This window comes from Eschrichtius robustus, chromosome 2, assembly GCF_028021215.1.
Source record: "Eschrichtius robustus isolate mEscRob2 chromosome 2, mEscRob2.pri, whole genome shotgun sequence".
NCBI classification, from domain to species: domain Eukaryota; kingdom Metazoa; phylum Chordata; class Mammalia; order Artiodactyla; family Eschrichtiidae; genus Eschrichtius; species Eschrichtius robustus.
This window is the reverse complement of record NC_090825.1, coordinates 75230141-75250787: the sequence shown is the minus strand read 5'-3', so window position 1 is coordinate 75250787 and position 20647 is coordinate 75230141. Positions and strand designations below refer to the sequence as shown.

General features: G+C 35.3%; 1 protein-coding gene across 2 annotated transcripts in view; it reads left to right on the top strand.

Moving 5' to 3' along the window:
• Nucleotides 1-20647, top strand: part of ARB2A (ARB2 cotranscriptional regulator A) — a 418857-nt gene that overhangs the window by 309490 nt on the left and 88720 nt on the right. The gene's annotated exons all lie outside the window — the stretch shown is intronic.

Here is a 20647-nt window from a genome sequence, read left to right as displayed (position 1 = left end):
TTTATGTATTCTTTTTGCTTACTAATCTTGTCCATTTTTTTCTCTACTTTTTTCCCTAATCAGTCTTACAAAGAATTTATCTACAGGTATTTTCAAATAACAAGTTTTTTATTTTTAATCCTATTTACTGTTTTTATTTCCTAATTATTTAATTTTAGCCCTTATTTTTATTAATTGCTTTTTTCTAGTTTCTTCTGGTTTCTTCCAATGTGTATTTCTTCCTCTCGTCAATGTCTGAAAATAGAGCACTGTCAAGACACGTAGGTTAGTGAAAATGGAGCCAAACTTCAAAAAACCAAGAGTATGTTGTCAGTGGTTAACAGTGTCAAATGTCAGAGATCAGATAACATAAATCAAGTAAGCTATATCATTTCACTAACAAAGATGTCACAGGTACATGTCTTAGAACAATTTCAGGGGAGGAGTTAGTAGAGGCAGGTTCCAAACAACAGTCCAAAGTCTTCAATATTTGCCAGATTTTCCCCTACCTCAGTTAAAAACATAAATTCCAACCACTCACTCAGTGGGATCTTTGCCATCATTCTGAAAATTTCTGTATCAAATGTTTCCTTTATCTTGTATTTCCTTTTGACAAGGCAGGTATTCTTAACCTGAAGATGCCAAACCTCTTTGAAGTATAAGCAGAATAGCGTGTTTGTACATATGTGCATTTTCTTCAAAGATGGTGATGGTAGCCTTCATCACATTTTCAATGGGGACCATGACTCTGTAGATCTACGATTTTAGAATTTAAGCAACACCTTCCCATTGGCCATCTTACTTTTGAGAGTTTTCCCTTGAAAACTAATAGGTAATTCCTGGTTTTCTTCAAGTCTGTATTTTCTGGGTATCTCTAGCCAGTACAGTATAAAGGCCCTGAATCAGTTCTTACATAAGTCTTTCAAATTCAGACCAAATACTGTATTGATTATTGCCTTTATTGTTCTTGTGCTTTTATGATTCCTTGGCACTTTAATTAGATTCTTATCATAAAGAACAATTTCTCCCTTCCCTAGAAGTTTTCCTACTTCTTGTCTAAGAAAACTTGAGGTGTTAGGAGATCCTTCCTTATTCCAAAACATTATCCTGCTCTTAAAATAGCATCTGTTTTCTATTATTTCATATTTTTAAAATGTGTATACTATATACATCATTGTTTATTATACTAAAACTGTGTCATAGGGATTTATTTTTCAGAATGGCCACTTTTGTTTATGACTTTCTTCTAGAAATAGTACTTTCTTCTAGAAATAGTACTTACTAAACAGTACTGATTTCCTTGGCAGAATCCATTTATGAATTCTTTTTAGGGTACAAAATTGTATTATCTATGTAGAACAATGTTTTTACAATGAAAACTACAATTCCATTCCAATAAAATCCTAGTGAAATATGGGAGTATTACTTGACAAAGTGATTCTAAACTGAAAGAATGAAACTTGGGGAAATATGGAAATTTTGAAGGTAAAGCGTTAAGGCCTTGTTCTACCAGATGTTATGAAACTACAATAATTTGAACACAGTGTTGTGGTCGTGATGAACAAAATAAAAGAAACAAGTATTTGGCTGTTCCATCTGTGGTCATGTAAATTGGTACAACCTTCATGAAAGGCTATTGGGTAATTCATATGGGAAGTTTTTAAAATGTGCTTTTCCTTTGGCCCATCATTTCAACTTTTAAATAATGTTTATAAGAAAATAATTGTTATATGTATGCAAAAATTTAGTGATAAGGGTGATATCACAGCATTTTTTAAAAATTTTAACAATGAAAAGTTAGAAACAACGTTCAACAAAGGGTTAAATAAATAAAAAGGAACACCATATAGGGTAAAAATTGACAAACAGTTCAGAAAAGATTGTTGAGTGAGGCAAAACAATTTATTAAACTATATGATGTCATTTTTTTATTTTTTAAGGAAAAAGGTATATTACAGGAAAAAATATATATAATAGGTATTACTGGTGATTTTTTTAAAAATTTGCTGTATGTATTACACAGTTTAAAAATCCAAGAACTATATCTAAACGAAGACTCCAGAAAATCTAGGATTCCTAAAAATATTCATTCTTCTAGTCTTTCTTGTCTCTAAATGGTAATTTCTCATTATAAAACAATATTTTAGAATAATAAATCTGGCCTTTTCATTTTTAGTCAGATTTGTAGTTTCTGTAAAAGAAAGGCAGTTCTCTAAACAGAAGAGTATTGGGACATATCAGTTGGAAAGGCATTGCTAAAAATTAGGGTTTTTTTAATCAGATGTCCATTAATGTTAAAGAGCTGTAGTGTAGCTCAGTGAATGAAGATACCTGCCATATGTCTGTTTTCCTGCACAACATGGTAATTTACAATTACAATTAGAGTGTTTATATACCTCAGTGTAGTTAACCTACATTTAGAATATAATATAAGCCCAAATCATTTTCATGTTCCTGGATGTTTACTTTTCAGTTTTAAAAAAGCATTTGAAAATATCAAAATCCTGGTTTCATCACGGTAGATTTCTCCCTACTTGTCATGTTTGAAGAAACCAAATGAATATAAATGAGATCTGTGGATTTTTAGATTTGAAGGTGGGTCAGTTCCTGTGCTTACAATTAGCCCCAGCCAATTGAAAGATGAACTGTCATGAAGTAAATCTACCCCAATACCCTGTAGAATCCTTAAAACAAGGCATTAGCGTTATCGTGGTTACACCAGTGAAGAGAAACGTGACAAGAAGCTTTGGGAGACTGTATGGTTTACCTAAGGGGCTGCCTCCAGAAAAGAACCCAGCGGGTAGGTATGCTGGGCTGCTGCTCTGCCACCTCACTTTTTAGCTGTGAGCCTTGTTGTGAATTCTCCTAACGGCAAAATCAGCTGCTTTGGCACTGAACTTGCGTTTCTTAGGTTTCCTTCCCCCAGCTTCCAACAAAATTCGAAATGCAAACCAACTTCACTTATCGCTATTGACTCTTCTACTGACTGCCTGCCAAAGACTATGGTCAGAAAAGGAAAAATTGAGGCCTTCCATTGATTTTAAAATCAATGTTCTCCTCTAAATCTGTACAACCTGTTTAACATATCATTTCTTCTTTGCCAAAGTAGTAACTCTATTGTTTAATAGTTCGTCTTCCTTCTGGGATGCATGGTACAGACCTTCTTTCAGAACTGGCCAGGGCAGTGTATAAGATGCATTAAGTTGAACTGTTGTCTTAGAATGGATGATAATGCTCCTGGAACAGCTGTAAAGCTTTGGCTGTCATTGACTGAGTAGTGGGCAAATCTTAACATACACCTTTTTGCTGAAAGAGAATTAGTTTCAATATATCGCATATTAGTTTTCTAGGGCTTCCATAACGAAGTACTGCAGCTTGGGTGGCTCAAAGAATAGAAATTTATTTTCTCACAGTTCTGGATGCTAGAAGTCTGAAGTCAAGATGTTGCAGAGTTACTTCCTTCTGAGGGCTATCAGGGAAGGATCTCTGTTTCAGGCTTGTAAACAGCCTCCTTTTCCCTGTCTCTTGACATTGTCTCCCCGTGTGCATATCTGTGTCCTAATTCCCTCCTCTTAGAAGGACACCAGTCATTGGATTAGGGCTGCCCTACTGGCCTCATTTTAACTTAAATATCTCTGTAAAGATCCTATCTCCAAATAAGGGCACATTTGGGGGTACTAGGGATTAGGACTTCAACATATAAATTTTTGTGGGATAAAATTCAGCTCGTAACAGCAGCCTAATTAAAATTTAAGCTAGATTCAATTATTTGTTAATGTAGCCATTCAACAAATAGTAATTGAGTACCTTATATAACAGGCTGTGCCCTAGGTGCTTAAGATGCAATGGTGACCAAAAGAGGCTCATCCTGACCTTCAGGGTGCTTAAAGTATGCTGAGGTGTCCACAGTAAACAAATAAGCATGTGATGGCAACTCATGATAAATATGATGGGGTGTCAGGTATCAGGGGTCTTCATTTAGATTTAGAGTTGTAGTTCTCCTGTTACAGGAGTATTGCCTCTGATAACATCAGTTGTTAACAAATATTCTAAGCCAGAGGAAGTATGGCCCCATAGCCAAGGCATAGTTTGGAAGACAGGCTTTTCTGGGTTCAGATCTCAGCTCAGTAACCCACCATCTCTGTTACTTGAAATGACTTCTTTCAGCCTCAGTTTCTCATCTGTGAAATATGTCTAGCAATCCACAGGGTGAGAGAGTTGATAAACAGATAAAATTAGGTTATATAAAAAGAAACCCCTAGGACTTCCCTTTTATACAGTAGGCACCCAATAATTTTTCTCTCCATTGTGTTTTCACTGTACCTTGTCTGGGCTTTATTTATAGCTCATAAATCGCTCTTTTGCATCCTAGGAAACTTCACACAGTGAAATCGTGCTCATCAATCGATAGCCAAAACTGAATAAATGAAAGAACAGAAAAAGACAATAGTCTCAGTTGCTAGAAAACATACTATCTAACATTGGGAAATGACTTTTGGAATTGTAATAATTGGAAGACAATTATAAAGTTCATTTCCTTAGCTGTCAAATAACAACAAGGTAAGGGAACAGATGATAAGGTTTTGATTTGAAGGATTTAGGTAAAGACTTTCTGAAAACCCATATAATGTTATATAATTGAAAGGAATGATCTCTGAAGTTGTTTCTAGCCTATAATAATTGTATGAGTCTCCATGAATAAGAACAAAACAATGTACCACAGATTGAATATGGAGGCCACAAGGATATAGAGGATGGGAATGGACAGAGGAGGGTGACATTGTTCCTCATACTGTGATTACCACTTAAACCTTTCCTTCCTGATCTCCTGCTGTGGTCGCAGTTGCCTCTCCCAAATGCAAGCCCAGTCCTGCCTTCATTCATACTATTTCTTCATTGAACTCTAGCTTTTCTGTCCAAAACCTACTGTATTAGTTTGCTAGGACTGCCATAACAAAGTACCACAGATTGAGTGGCTTAAGAAACAGAAATGTATTGGCTCACAGTTCTGGTGACTCCAAGTCCAAGATTAAGGTATGGGTAGGGTCGGTTCTTTCCAGGGCTGTGAGGGTAGGATATGTTCCAAGCCTCTCTCCTTGGCTTGTAGGTGGCTATCTTCTCTTTACTGTCTCTTTACATTGTCTTTCCTCTATACATTTTTCTGTGTTCAACTTTCCCCCTTTTATAAGGACACAAGTCATATTGGATTAGAGACTACCCTAATGACCTTATTTTAACTTGATTACCTTTGTAAAGACCCTATCTCCAAATAATGTCATATTCTGAGGTACTGGGGGTTAGTACTTCAAGATATAAATTAGGGGGGGGAACCCAATTCAACCTGTGACATCTACCACTCCTGATAGAAAATACAGGTGGGTGCTGTGGGGGGAGGATGTAGGAACCCAGAGAGACTTGTTTATTTTTTCTTACCAAGGAGTTAAATAAGAGGGGTGTGATGGAAAGGAAAGAGCATTAGCCGTGGAGCCAGGCAGCCCCAGATCTGCGTTCTGTCTCTAGGTCATTCACATAGGTAATATCACCAATCCAGGGTGTAACTCATCAGAAAATTTCAAGAAAAATAACATTTTTTCCCTCCCAACGAATGACTTTATGGGCTGAAGAATTACAGTAGCTACTTATTTCTATCTATTTTAGGAGCACAACAATTGTACTTTTATCAGTGAGATTGAATGGCATTATCTTAGGAAGAAAATTTTGGATATTTTGATAAAGATATGATTCTTACTTTCCCCAGAAAAATTGCTATGTGAGCCTATTGAGAAAGCACTGTCACTTTCTGCTAAGCATTACCAGCCACTAATTTCTTCAAGCTAATGTAACAGGACAGTCAAGTGAGTTGCCTTTAATTTGTTGTGATTGTCTTATATTTATGAAAAGCAGAGATAAAACAGCTGATAGCAAGTGTTTAGACACTGGTTGTTTTCGTAAATGGTTTTAAGAGCATTGCTAAATCTAAGTAGACACTGAGTAGGTTTTCTCAGTATGCGAAATGTAAATCATTCTTTCTGTAATCATAAGTCATTAAATGCATGCAAATGTTATAAATGATTACCACATTTCAAACATATATTTATGGTACCAGTCTGCTTGCTAAATATGTATTACCTTTGAGGTTTAAACTAAAGATGTGGGAAAAGACTTACCATACAGGGATTTATTGTGTTGTTCTTTTCTCTCCTAAAAAGGCAATCATACCAACGCCATAGGTAGAAAAGAATGTTTTTGCTTCTGTGTCACATCATTAAAGTAGTGAATCTAATGCCGTAAATTTTTGTCTTCCGGGCCAAGAAATTTTAAGTAAAATACTAACAAGAATGTTATGCTTTTAAATGAGAAGTGAAAGAATCTTTATCCTTTTTATTTGAGTTTCCAGAAATGGCACACTCCATAAAAAAATTGTATCATTTTTATTTTTAAACGGAGTTTCTTTCATTAGTCAGTGAACAGTTTATTTGGTGAACATTCTCTGAGCACATATATACACCATGTGAACGTTTAGGAAACAGAAGGTGCTTGAATTTGTGAGATTTAAATATTTTCTCACAGTTGATCCAGTGATACTGCGGTAGAAATAAAACCACATGTAAATGAAATACCACTTTCTACTAAAAAGCACGTATAAATTTTCTATCATTGTTTTAATGAGGACAACAATGGTTCCATTTACTCAGTGGAACATCTTATAAATCATTAGCATGTTTACCTCCATATGCATTCTAAGACTCACCCATAAAACTCTACCTGTCCTAATCACAAATATGCATGTACATTAAATTATATTATCTGACTGCACATATTTTATGCTGCTAATATTCTTGCAAATATTATTAAATTTTGAAAGTATAAATAAAGCAATGATTTGGTTTCTCACTTGCTCTTCGAAAAAACATGTGCATGTACATACTAATATTCATATTTTAAATACATTTTGTAAAATATGAGCTATGTAGATCAAAGGTGCTACACCAGAACATGGCAAGCAAAAGGAATAATGCTCAGCATCCAGCTTTGGTCCATCTCCCAGAAATCTTTGCTGTGGCCCCAAACCAACTCCTGTTTTTCCTCCACTTCTACATCCTCACAGTCTTATAAGTATAGGGTATAATTCTTATTATACCCTATACTTCCTTGGTGGTTAAATGTCTACTAAGCGCCTGTTAAGGGCTAGGCACTAAAGATCAGAATTAGACACATAGGTACACATAGGTTGAGTAGAGGAAAGGAGTGAGAAAAATCAAGGATCACCTCATCCATGGCCAGGGTTAGAGGAAAGGACAAAAGAACAACCCAGAGGAAGGAGCACATAACTCAGTGGGGGGTACCTGTCCCGTTAAGAGCAGGGACCACTGGAGCTAAGTAAGACTTGAAAGATAGCTAGGAGTTGTTAAGTGGAGGGTGTGAGAAGAGGGATGGGGGAGACCAAAAGTCAAGAATGGGAGAAAAAGTGAAAGGACTTGCTTTTGACTAGAAATCTAGGCTGTGATTAGTTACTGCAATTGAGAGTTAAATGCAGTGGCTAAAATTCCGATAGCCAGAGCAAAAAGTTACATAGTTCTCAGTATGTGAAGCTAATTACATGAATCTTTCAAAATGCATTGAGAAAAATATTTTCTCAACATTAAATTTAAAGATGAATATATCAATCTTAAGGAGACATTGAACAACACAAGAGATAATCTCTTTAATTGTAGTACCTCTGTTGATTTGTTGTTGTCATTTAAGACACACAATCATTCTTCAGGTGACTGGTTCTTATATTGACTTACAGCAAGTAAATAGCCTAAGTCTTAATACTAAGATCCAAGGTTCTGAAGGCCTTTCTTCCAGGAAATAAAATAATTTTGTACTGGCATAAAGCTTCCAGATGGTTTGCCTTTGTACTACTGATCAGCAAATCTAGAAAAATTAATGGTTGGCAGATCCACTGTCCTATTCTTCTCAAGAGTCATTGTCTCCACTAGGCTTATTGATACAAAGCTGTTAATCAGAACCTTTATGTTTATTGCAGTATCGTAAGAAACACAGGGAAGAGTTTAACTGAAAAAACCATCAGACACCAAAGACAGTGTCTTAAGTTAGTTGCCTTTGTGCGCAAAAAAAAAAAATCTGAGAAACCTTGTTTCTCTAGAAATGAGAAACCTTGTTGACTGTCATGGAACATGGTCATTCTGTCCCTGCCCATGGCTCCAGATGCAAGAGAGTGCCTGGCATGATACCAGGGACAGAGATCAGTAAGTGTGCATAACAAGCAACTGACAAGATAAATCATCAATCCATCTGTGTTTTATCCTCATATGAAGTAAAGATGACTGAAATATTCCTGTACAGAGTCACTCTGAGAACCAGAAAACAAACAAGCAAGCAAAAACTCTCATAAGAATTTTTGAGAAGTACTTAGCAAGGCATAAAGAGCAATGCAATGCTTAATAATGCTTTTTTAAATAAAATTTAAGGCCTATAGATCTTCAGTTATTAAGTCCAATGTTGCTTCCATCTGTGAATATTGAAATGCTTGAATATATATAGTAATCTTTACAAAACTTTCTAAAATGAGTCCTTAGCGCCAATGTAGATGTTGAACAAGATTAAATTTTTTTCCCAAATCATGCAAACTCACCAGTGTCAGAAGCCATCAATAAATGCATAAGTCTTGACACCCTTGCTTTGTCCTTAAATACTGAGTGACACTTTTTAGCTTATTTCAGCAAACAAGTTTTGAAGACAGGCCAAAAATCTATTAGGATCCAGCATTGATAGATCTATTTCTTATGAATTTAGGTCACTTCTGAAAATCCCCAAAGTATGTATAAGGAAACAGTTGTTAGGTGAATAATTTTGAGAGGTCTGCTTGAGGTAGCGGACTCACGTTTGGGGCATTCCATTGGGCAATTGTCTTTTCAGGCCCTTACCATCAACTGAGAACAGCTAGAAGGCAGAGAGCCTAAAAACGTAAGGCTTCTAAAAGTTAACTATGTTGGGATTTGATAAGGATATTTAGAAAGTGGGAGATAAGTAATTATTTTGAGAACACTGAGACATTTTTATTGGAGTTCTTTATAACTCAACTTGAAGTGGAATATAGCTTGTACGAATCACAATACCAGATGACAGTTATTTTCCAGTCAGTTCTTAAAGTGGTTTACATGTTATAGTTCAAGCAACATGAAAATTCATTCTGGAAAAGCATTTGTTGTCCAAGGCTTTCTTAACCAAGAGAAATAGCTACACCTAGATCTCAATTGTTTATGAGTGAATTGTATATTCAGGGCATTATCTGCAACAAAACCATGGTCTTAGGCTAGCTTTCCCTTGTTTCCCAGTACGTTTCTGTGCCACTTTGCCCCAATACCAAACTCTTGTGGTCTCAGCAAATGCAAACTACTTTTAATTGTGCCTAGAAAAACATCAGGAGAATAAATTACTTCTCCTCTCCCACTGCCCTCCTCCCTTCATTATTTTAAAGTATTAGAAAACTCAATATGAATTACTTTGTTTTACCCTTTCAGTTACCTGTAGCACTTACATGGATAATCCAGAAACTTCTTGCCCTTAAACATGTATTAACATTAAAAAAAATGCTACTATTAAAATTTACTATGTAGTAATTTTACAGATTCAAATGAATATATGAATTCAAATATGCACACATAAGTATCAGTTTCACGTTTTATAGAAGTTGGAAAAAAAGAGTAGAATATTATCTGCCCTTTTCAATTACCGTGTTAGTACAGACTCTTTTCAAGTTAGTAAGTCCAGTTCAAGCTGCTTACCAAACAAACAAACAAAAAAAAAAACCAAAAAAAAAAAAAAAAAAAGAAAACAAAACAAAAACAGTCATTTATTGATTAATGTAAATGGGAAAACCCAGGGTTAGATCTACTTCTGGTACTGCTAGATTCTGGGGCTCAAACTCTGTTACCAAGACTGTCCCTCCATCTCCTTCTCTACTTTTCTTTGCCTATTGGCCTCATTCTTTCTTGCTTGAAGACAGGGCTCTCTTCACATAGATGAGGAGGGTGGCTACAAGCAGTTGCAGCGTCTTCTATTCAGCATTACCCCAGAGGAAAAGCTCTAGCATCCAAATAAGAATCTTAGCGAAAACTCTGATCGGTCCTGCTGGAGGACTGTGATGATCCCTGAACTCAGCACTGAAGCCAAAGAGATTGAGGAGTAGGACCAGACTGGCTGTGATTGACCCAGTCTGGGTCAGCCATATCTATGATGCTGTTGGCACTGGGGCAGGACACTGTAACTGGGAGCCCCACAAAGGGCTATGTGAGTTGAAGAGTGCTTCCCCAAAGAAAGATTTTGGATACGTCCACTACAGTTGTCGTTGTGTCAGTTTCTCTAGGTTCGTGGAAGATTTAATGTATGTGCCACAATCAGATGCTTATGTGATCTGATGCAGAGAGAAGAGAATATGTGGGATAACTAAATACAAGAAGATTCTACATTTTGAACACTTGAACTGATCCATCAGCAGACTGTTATTCAAGTTTGTGATTCTGTAATAGTTCGCCCTGGGTCATTTTGCTGTTACTGATTCCTGTGTGCCACTATGCAGAGGGCCTAATTGCAGCGGTATTCACTCCCGTCAATGCTTTTGGGTCCTAGAGTGGCATTTACTCACCTATGTCCTAAGATAGCTTAATAGCATCTGCACCATAGGCCAGTTTTAATGCTTGAACGTACACAGACAGTCCACTAGTTCTTCCTATTAATCCTAGTTTATCCATTGATACAACCAAATTAATCTTTTCAAGGGAGAGCTGCTGGTATTTGGGGGTTATTTTTCCCAGTATTTAATTTCTCTCTTGGTCATACTTTCATTTGGTATTTATCTTCTAACACATAATAATCTATTGTAGTAATCTGTTTTATAGAAATTGGGGGGGATTACTAGGGTTCTAGACTTCTGGAAAAATTGTCCCTCAGCTCTCACAGATAAATATATTATGCTTTATTTTTAAATTGCAGTGAAAAATAAAAATCTAGGACCTATTTTGTTATTCATAAATTATTTTTATATCCAATTGAAATAATATAGGTTCTTGCAGTCTGTTTGCTATCAATAGTAAATCAACAAATTAGACAAGCAAACTGAAATCACTAATGCATCAGTTGCTCTTCCTCTTCTTCTGTCCTCAGAGAAGATAGAAAATGTATGGTCAATGTCCTCTCAATGCTTTATATACAATAAAAGTATTTAATATAACCTAGTGACTATATTTCAAAATTAGATAGTTCTCTCACACAAAAAATTTTATTCATTAAATATATTGATAGACCAGTCAATTTATTATATTTCATTGTGATTACAAGATGTAATTTTAACTACCTAAAGTTGAAATATATCTTGCAGTCAATGTGATAAGAAAGCATTGTGTCATAGCTTAATTGGCAGTGTTTCTTCTAAGCGGTACTTGGAGTAATGATGAATCTTAACATCAGTGGCATTTTGGGTTTGATGACACACAGCGCTCTTATAATTATGTGTCTTCATTTTCCCAAAGGGTTTGGTCTAAGTCAAAATTCTGTTGGTCAGCATCTTTTAAGAACAGTAGGTTTGATATGAAGATTCCCTTTTGTAAAACTAAGTTTCTTTTTGTAACATTAATAGACACTCCCTAATGTGTCTATTGTATAAAATTGAAGTTTTGTTATTGTATTTTTAACTCAGAGCACACGTAGATTAACAACGCTTCTCAGCCATCATTTTCACAGGTTTGGGTTTTTTTTTTTTTAATATGTATACACAAAAAGCACTGGTGTCCTTTAGCTATTAATAATTTATTTTTGACATTTAGAAGTAATTTTATATGTTTCATTCAAGGCAAAGACAACATGATGTTGAGAACCTACAACTGTTATATGTGAAACTATTTACATTAATCTCTATAACTCAGTTATGACTCTCTTGCTTTAAATCTCTTTGGTATGTTTCTGTTCTGATTTACTGCCTGATTTAAAGATTAATGTCACAGGGTAATTTACTACAGCTTCACAGATGGTATTTGAATCTTTGTAAATGGGCTTTGGAATCTGTGCACAATTCTATATAATGTTAGGTTAACATCAATGTAAATGTTGAACTTGAAACAGTTCTAAAAGATCATGATAGAAATTTCATTATCCCTTTCTAAATACTATAAATTTGGAGGGTATTTCATGGGCTAAGTATTTTTACTTCACTAGTGTGGTGAAGGTGTAACTAGCTCCTTCTATTTGAAATCACCAGCCCCTGTAAGTTGAAAATAAACATAAAAAATAAATTACCTCGTTTTAAACTATTCTAAAGTTCTAGTCACAGGAGAAGTTACTGTTCTTATTTTTACAGCTTCCTACATGAAATGCTTTATAGAATCCACAAACACACATTGCTTTTAGTGTCTTTCCTTTGATGTCTATAAAAGACCCATTCAAAGCTGGAGGTAAGTGCCCCTAATGCGCACAGCAGAAGTTGGCTGAAGTTATTGGAAGCTGTTAGAGATAACCTTTCTCTACATGTCTTTTGAGGGAAAAACTGGTACCAACAATACCAGTTAAGCTGTAATTAGTATAACTAACAACTAATAAGAAAGAGCAGACTAGAGGTCATTCTTAGGAATTTAAAGGCATTAGCAGGTTAGGGTTGTAGGGCACCCTATCCCCCAGCTTAATCTGCTGCCCTAGCTGGTGAGATTTGTTGAAGCCATCAGTGCCCTCTAACCCCGAGGTGTTGCTCTCTCATAATTTATTGGTCACATGCCAAGCTCTCTTTCCTGTCTAGTGAGATGGCTTTGGGAATGGCAAATTCATTTTAAAGTTCTTGTTAAAAATGCCTGCAGATTTTCAACCTTGTAACGTAGATAAAGGATTACAGATTAATTTGCTTTAATGTTCTTGTCCTACAAGCCTTAGACTACATTGAAATTGTCATTTTGCTATATTACAGAATATGATTTGTTGAGACCATTTAACATGTATTATAAGGGAACGCTTAAAATCTAACTATTAAATCAGATGTTGTGTAACTGCTTCTAATACATACTGAATATTCCACTTTTTATGAGCCACTTTTTCAAATTTAATTGCCCACCAGTGGCTCTTGTTTATGTTTACAGTCAACTCTAATGCACTTAAAGGGTAAGAACTTAACAGAGGAATAACCTTTTGTTTTCATGAGGTGTAGTTAACCCCTCTCTTCTAGTATCTGGCTTTGGATTCTTCCGCATCTCATTACATGATACCGACACAAAAACAAGAGGAATGCCATAGAACTTTTAATTGTTCTTTTCCTTTTCCCAGTAAAGTCATGCCTGTAAGATTGTTTCTGCACCTAGAAGGTGTTTTTTTTTTTCTTTTAAAGCAATAAGCACTATGAAGAAAGAGTCAAAAGGAAACTTTCTCTTTCAATGTTTTTATGTTACTACCTAGGTCTCAGACTATCATTACTATCATATGTATTATAGATTTTTTTAAACTATAGATTATTTATTACTCATGAAGTAAGCTGAGGCAGGCTCCAATAACTAAACAAAGTTTTAAAGTGGGGAGCATCAAACCACATGAACCTAAAGAAAAGAAAATTTAAATTTCAGGTTATCATAGGTCACTGGACACATAGCATCTAAAACTTAAGGAGTACAGACTTAAAAATCATAGTTCTCATTTAAGTACCACAAGAAATAACTAGGATATATTCTTCCTTTGAGTCCTCCATCTCAGTGTTTTATATACGTATTACTGGTGGTTTGTGGATGAACTGTTTTTTTATTTTAGTAGTTATTTGTTTATTCTAATATATGTTAGCAAAAGATATGAATAACACATGAAGCCTTTTTAATGGATATTATTGCTTTGGACTAGGCAAATAGAAAAAGTGAATTGATGTAAAGAAAATACTGGGTATTTTTGTAGTACTGGTAGTTTGTGAATATGGCAAAATGCATAAAAGTCTTACAAAAATGACTGGATTTAGGGACACAATACTCTGTCTAAACATGAAATTCCAATAATGTTTATTCTAGCCAAAAATTCACAAGATGCTCTTATCCCTTCATTTCAATCTATCTATTGGTCTTCATTTATTTAATTTATGTGTATGTATGGGTGTACTTAGCAGTTTCATGTTTTGTTTTCAAAACAAGCCAGCTTCTCTGGGCTTCAGTCTTGGGTTAGATGATGCCTAAGGTTCCTTCGAGGCAGGGTTTTCAGTCCTCAGCTGATAAATTCCTCAAGATTGGGAACCAAATACGTATAACTTGATCTAAGTAGTAGTTAGCATAGTGACAACCCCAAATCATCATTAATACATGTTCACCATCGATTGATTCACATGTTCTAAAGACAAATGTAAGAATGTTTTTGCATATCCATGTGCTTGCCCCAAACTAACAAATAATTTTAATTGTCACATCAGTAATTTAAAACTTTTTCAAAATAGAGAGCAAACTGGTGCTACTTAAAGTTCACACAGACACCAGTCTTTTTTCATGCTAGGATTTCCTAAGCAGTGGCACCACGGACAGTATTGGAAAGTCTTATTTTTTTCCTCTTCCATACTATCTTACGATTAACTATGAGAGTAAGACATCAAAGCTGAACTGACTTCAAAGCCGTAACACTTATGGTTTCCAGCTATTACTGTAACCAGCCGCTCTGCCCTAATAGCAATTCATCTTACAGAGCCGCCTCGCTAGGATCCACCCCTCTGCTTCCCGCCTTCCCCTTTTCCAAACCTGTCAAATTAAAAACTACCCTTTACATGAATCTCAAAGTTAAACCAGCCCAAAGAGTTAGCATATTTGCTTACTTTCAGGATTTTACCACTAAAAAATAGACCATATTTATTTATTTATTCACTTTTCCCAAAATTATGCCTTTTACCACAAGGCCTTACACTATGTTCACATTAAACATATAATGTTCTTCATTATGTTTATTTCAAAAGTATAACATACACATGTAGGTAAGATTGTGTATACGCCTGCCACTTTAGTTAGGTTCACAAAATAAAATATTAAAAGGTGAGTCTGGTACTTGGCCTTGTAAATCAATGAAGTTAAAAGGAATGAAGTCTAAAACATGGATTGTCCATCATAAATGCCTGAAATGTAATTCTTGGAAACACATGCTTTCTCTAGTGAAAAAATAATAATAATAATAAAGTTTTCATGGACATATAGTTTTCCAGCAATATAAAAGTTAATATGTTAAAAGTTAGAGCTTCTCCTATACTCATAACCAAGTAGGTACTAAAATATTATACAGGCCAGTTTCTTGAGAAGTGTAGAATTAGCATCAGCGGAAGATTTTCAATTTTTCTTTAAATGGCCCAGATAAAAATTTTAAATTATTTTCCTCGAATAATTTGGTAAAGTTGATGATAGGTATTCAGTACCATGGGGTAGGAGGCAGGGGGAGCAGCTCTTGAAATCTGGTAGACAGCATGCAGATCTTAAAGTGACGGCACCAAAGGACTCACAGAAGACTTAATGATTTAGCTATTCTCAACCCCAAACCATATACGACATCCTGAATACTTAATGACAGAAGCTTTGATTGTGGATTATGGGAATTAAATAAGCTCAATATAATGATTGTATTGTTTGGGAAATGGAATGGACTACATTGTAAACTAATGAGCTTTTCATCTTTCGAAGCATTCAAGTAAAGGCTCAATGACCACTTGTCAGTAATTCGATAGGAGGAATTCTTACATTTGGGAGAGATTAAAGAATCTTTAATACCTATTTCAGTTCCAGAGTTCTTTGTTTCTAAAAATTAAAGGATATGAAGAAATAAAGTTGAAGATTAAGTGATGGTAGTAGCATGCAGCTGTTGTCTGCAGTCCAGTAGTTAGATGGATTTTACAAAGTGTCATAAACGGGTATCTCAAAGGGATTTGAAAAAGAGGGGGGCGCATGGTGGTTTAAGTAGGTAAGGGCAAACAACAAAATGATGCACCTCTCTTCTAGTGTTGAAGGTCGAGAGAGAGAGAGGAACCTACTCTAAAATGATCAGAAAAGAGGGCATAAGGAAAATGAAAAAGGGAGCTTTTTTAAAGACCGGGAACCCAAATGGATTTTCAGAGTGCTAGAAATAGAAACCAAAGGATCTTTATATCTGCATTCCTTAAAGGAAGGGAACAAAACAGGTAGGAAAATGAGAAGTTAAAATTTTAACTTCAATTCTGTTTGAAGAGCATAATAATTGCAGGGGACTAAAAAAAGCACAATGTGGGTATGGAAAGGTCAGAGTCACTAACCAATATGTTGCTCTGGGCCAGTTATTGAATTTCTCAGGATCTCTCATTGTTTTAAATATTAGGCAGGTAGATGATTTTCATGATCTTATCCAGCTCTGAGATTCTCTCTTAGTGCCTTGATTAAGGCTGAATTAAGTACGCGCTCCATAGCCCAAGAATTCAGACAGACCAAATGTTTCAGTTTGCAACGCCTGGTTTATTCTGGCCGCTAGATAATAGCAGGGAGAAAACTCGGGATAATTTTGTAAAGATTCCGACATTTTGAGGTGTATAAAAGTAATGAAGTAATCTCCTGTGTGGGCAGATAAGAAGTGAAGATACCAGCGACACGGGAGAAATGAAATAGTGCTAGAAAAAGTGCAGTTGGACCCCTCCTTTTGAGTAGAAAGAGATGATTGGCGGTCTAAAGAAGACATCACAGAGAGACCTGGCAGTGTTGCCTCAAGAACAGAGAACAGGCGTTTACGTCAGAACTGAATCCGCAGATTTGATTTATTGGCAATAAAGTGGTAGAGAAATCTCATTAATAGCTGCTTTCCAGTAAGGAGGAAAGAGGTACTACCAAAGAACATATAGAGAGGTGAGAAAAAGCTAGAAAATACTAAATCTATAAAGATGAAAAATGTGGAAAAATAATTTGAATTGCCATTTAAAACAAAAACCAATAACATGTTAAGGCAGTTTTTCTCAGTAATAAACCGTTCTCCAGAAGTAAAACGGATAGATCCTTTTTTGTTGTTGCGAAAATAATTAAGCATTTTCCAAAAATGTTAATTCTCTCATCTCCTGGGAGTGGGTTATATACCAGGGCCATACAACTAACTGGGGTTTATATATGACTATTAATTGTGATTGCAGACTTTAAAGAGTCTACTTCAATGCACAATTAAGTTATGATTTGTATACCTTGGTATATTTTTTCCCAAGCTCTGGTACTCTGGGTTTTCTGAATAACCATACAAAAACTTCTTATCAGTATTCTGGGCCATGTTGTATCCTCTGTTTTGAAATAGGAATATGAATTTTACTGAAATGATTATTTATAGCAACATTAATATTATTCAACACTTAAAATCATTACATTGTTATTTTCTGATTGGGAACTTAATGCCCATCCTCTTTTAAATAGTATATTAATCTATGAATGAAATTTGACCTACAAATCACACATTAGTAGAAAGTTAGAGATAAGTGTGATCTTCTGAGTGTGTTGTGTATAACAGTTTATACCTTCAGTTCTGATGATGGACATGCTGTCCCAGCTAAGTGCCATTAATCCATTTACTGCTGTTCATTGGAATGAAGAGAAATTACCAAAGAGTTTTCCATATGTTTAAGTGAATTCCTCTGTAATTGTGGATTGTTTAGCTTCCTTATTTTTCTTTCTGTATGGCCCTTTTGAAGATTCCTAAAGCCAATTCTCTTTTTACTCAAATTAAAAAACAAAACCAAAAATACCAGCAGCAACAACTACAAAAACAAAAACAAAAAAACAGGCAACTGTGGTAACAGTTCTGATTCCTTTGGCTGAAGTCCAGCTTACTGGTTGTTTTGCCACATTTAGTTCCACATCACTGACTTGAGAAGGCAGAAGTGGCACCACTCTGTGCTGACCTATTGGTCATGACCACTCCTACCTCATTCTTAACATTTCGTCCTAATCTACTTCCACACATAGTGTATTTCTGCGACAGTAAAAGAAGATGTTAAAATCTAGAATCAATTAACCAATGCAGTAGCTCAGGACCCACTGAGCTTTTTGTCCTTAGTGTTATAATTTAAAGCATTTGCCAAATAGATACCGTCTCATCCTGTGTTTCACATGTGAAAAGAGATTGTGGAAAAAAGTCTCCAAAACCTAAATTAAATATGTATATCAAAGTATTACCATAGATAGGCAGCATATATTTATTTGGGCTAAGGAATATACTTTAGCCTTCATCAAGAAAAATAAAATACGCCTTGTGAATGGCTGATTGTACTGTGCACATTGAATCAGAATGTCAGAATCTTCTAAATAAATTGTTATTATGGAATAAGGCAGAACTTCAGCTCTGAATTTATATAATTCACTCCACTGTAGATTTTTTTCATTGAAGAATACATTTCGCTGCCATAAATTGCACTGAGTATGAACAGCAGAGTCATTTGAGGTTCATTGGAAATATAGGAGAACATCATGTTTCCTGTCCTTTTGTTAAACTTGGCATATTGATTTTTTTTGCACAGCTTGCAGCACAGAAATGTGATATACAGCTACAGCAAGACAAGCTAACCACATGTGAATTTGTTAAGTACTGCTGGATTAGCAGAAATTGTCTGACTGTGCAAATAGCAAGATTTGACTTCTCCAGGAACTCTTTATGACATAATCAATTAAAATAACAAGTTTTGATTTTATTGCCCGGAATAAATCATTAGCAACACTCATATTCTCCTGATCACTCATGTGTAGGATGTTTACATTCATTTTGTTTCTATATTTCAAGCACAGTAATAAATATGTAGCATTTGGACCAAAAGTTTAAAGTCAAATATAGTTTTAATAATGATTCATAAATTTTTTAAGAACACAATTCTAGATTTTATTTAAATTTGCCATTGCTTTTCTTTTAAAATATCTAGTGTTCATTCTTTTGTTCCCTTTAGGCTCAAAGGTAGTAAGATTTGGATTTGACTGATACTTCTTACTGCATTTAAATTTAGCACCTTGTGGAAAGGGAGTCTCTGAGGTAGGGCTGGTGTGCTCTTCTCCTCACCTTATTAAACCTCCTCCTTAAATGCGTCCATTATACAGTTCGTTTTGCCTGACTTCAAAGAGTAGAGATGGAGAGAGGATGAGCTATAACTCAGCAGAGTGTGTTACCCATGGCTTCTTAGAAATGCTAATGTGTTATCTATCAGGTTTATAAAGTTCTCTGAGTTCTCTTGGAAGCAGATAAACCACTATGTGGTTTTCTGCAGAACAAAACTGACAGTCTGTCCAAAGCTAGGAAATGTTTGTAACATCATGTACATGTGATCGTGTTGTCACCTGGCTTTTAAGAAAATACTTTCTTTAAAACACCTCCAGCTCTCTAAATGTAGACTTCTTTTTAACAAGACTTTTTCTCAAATTTTTTTTTCAAAAATTTCTCTACTTGCTCTCAGTGCTTTTGAACAGGTGGACATCTTATGAGATTGCATGTCAAATTTATTAGAAACAAGTCTTTTAAAATTATCTGGTAAAAGCACAAAGCGTGAGTTGTTCCCCTAATAAAAAAAAAAACGGGGGGGCGGGGAGCGGAAGGGGTCAGAGCAAAGAAGAAAGTGCCACTGGTTTGTGTTAGGTGACACTGTGCCCTGCTTGTCTAATTTGATTACACAGAGCCCCTGAAGCCTCAGGCAAAGCTGATTTTAGCTATAATCAGCTTCTTAACCTTTTGAGAACTAACGTAAACACTACCTAGCCGTGGTTAATTATGTTGCTCTGCTACACACTACAAAGTGCAAAGGTAAAAGTGTAGAACTACAGTAACACATGTTGTGACAAAATTTAACAAGATGACTTAAGGGGATTGGAGCAGAAGGCAGTTCTATATTTGTGATGAATTTTGAACTAATAAAGAGACTTAAGGGTGCCTTTTAAAAAATTTTTAGCTATAGTTTTTGCTTAAGTTTTACCCATAAGTGCTGAACATTCATGGACTGCTTTTTTCTTTTTGCTGTCCTCACATTTGTACTTTTCTCTGAAATCCTCTTTTGATTATACACACATTTTAGAAATATGTGTATTCATACTCTTTCATTCTTTCATTTTTCAGAGTAAACCAAGGTGATTTCAGTATCCATATAATAAGAGTAAAATCCTCTTGGTTCACTTTTACAGATAGTAAAAATTCATTAGGGGAAGAATGGAATTTCTTTATAGTTAGATGGAATATTGTGGTTTCATATATATATATATGCATATATATATATGGGCAAGAACCTAACTTTTTGATTTGAAACAGGAGCTCTTGATACAGGAATCTGATGTGTCATATGGGAAATTAATATGTAAGATGATTTTACTGTCTGTAGTTGGTGTAACTCTCGTGTTGTGATGTGACTAATGGGATAGAGAACCATAAAGATTAACTAATGTACTTATCAAGGCTATCTCCTCAAAGTCATATTTGCTGGGAAAACTCCCTAGGAAGATTCTCCTGAGTAAGGTTTGCAGTTGACCAGGAGAATATATGGAGCCATAAGCCATACCCCATATTGGTAAGCTTCTGTACCTGATATTTCGTGCTCTGAAAAAATTCTGAAGGGTAGAATCTTAGTGCTCCCCAGTGACACACGCTATAAACAGTCACTCTGTGTGGAATTAACTTAAATGGAGAAGGAGGGGAAGGTTCGGACTAAAGATTA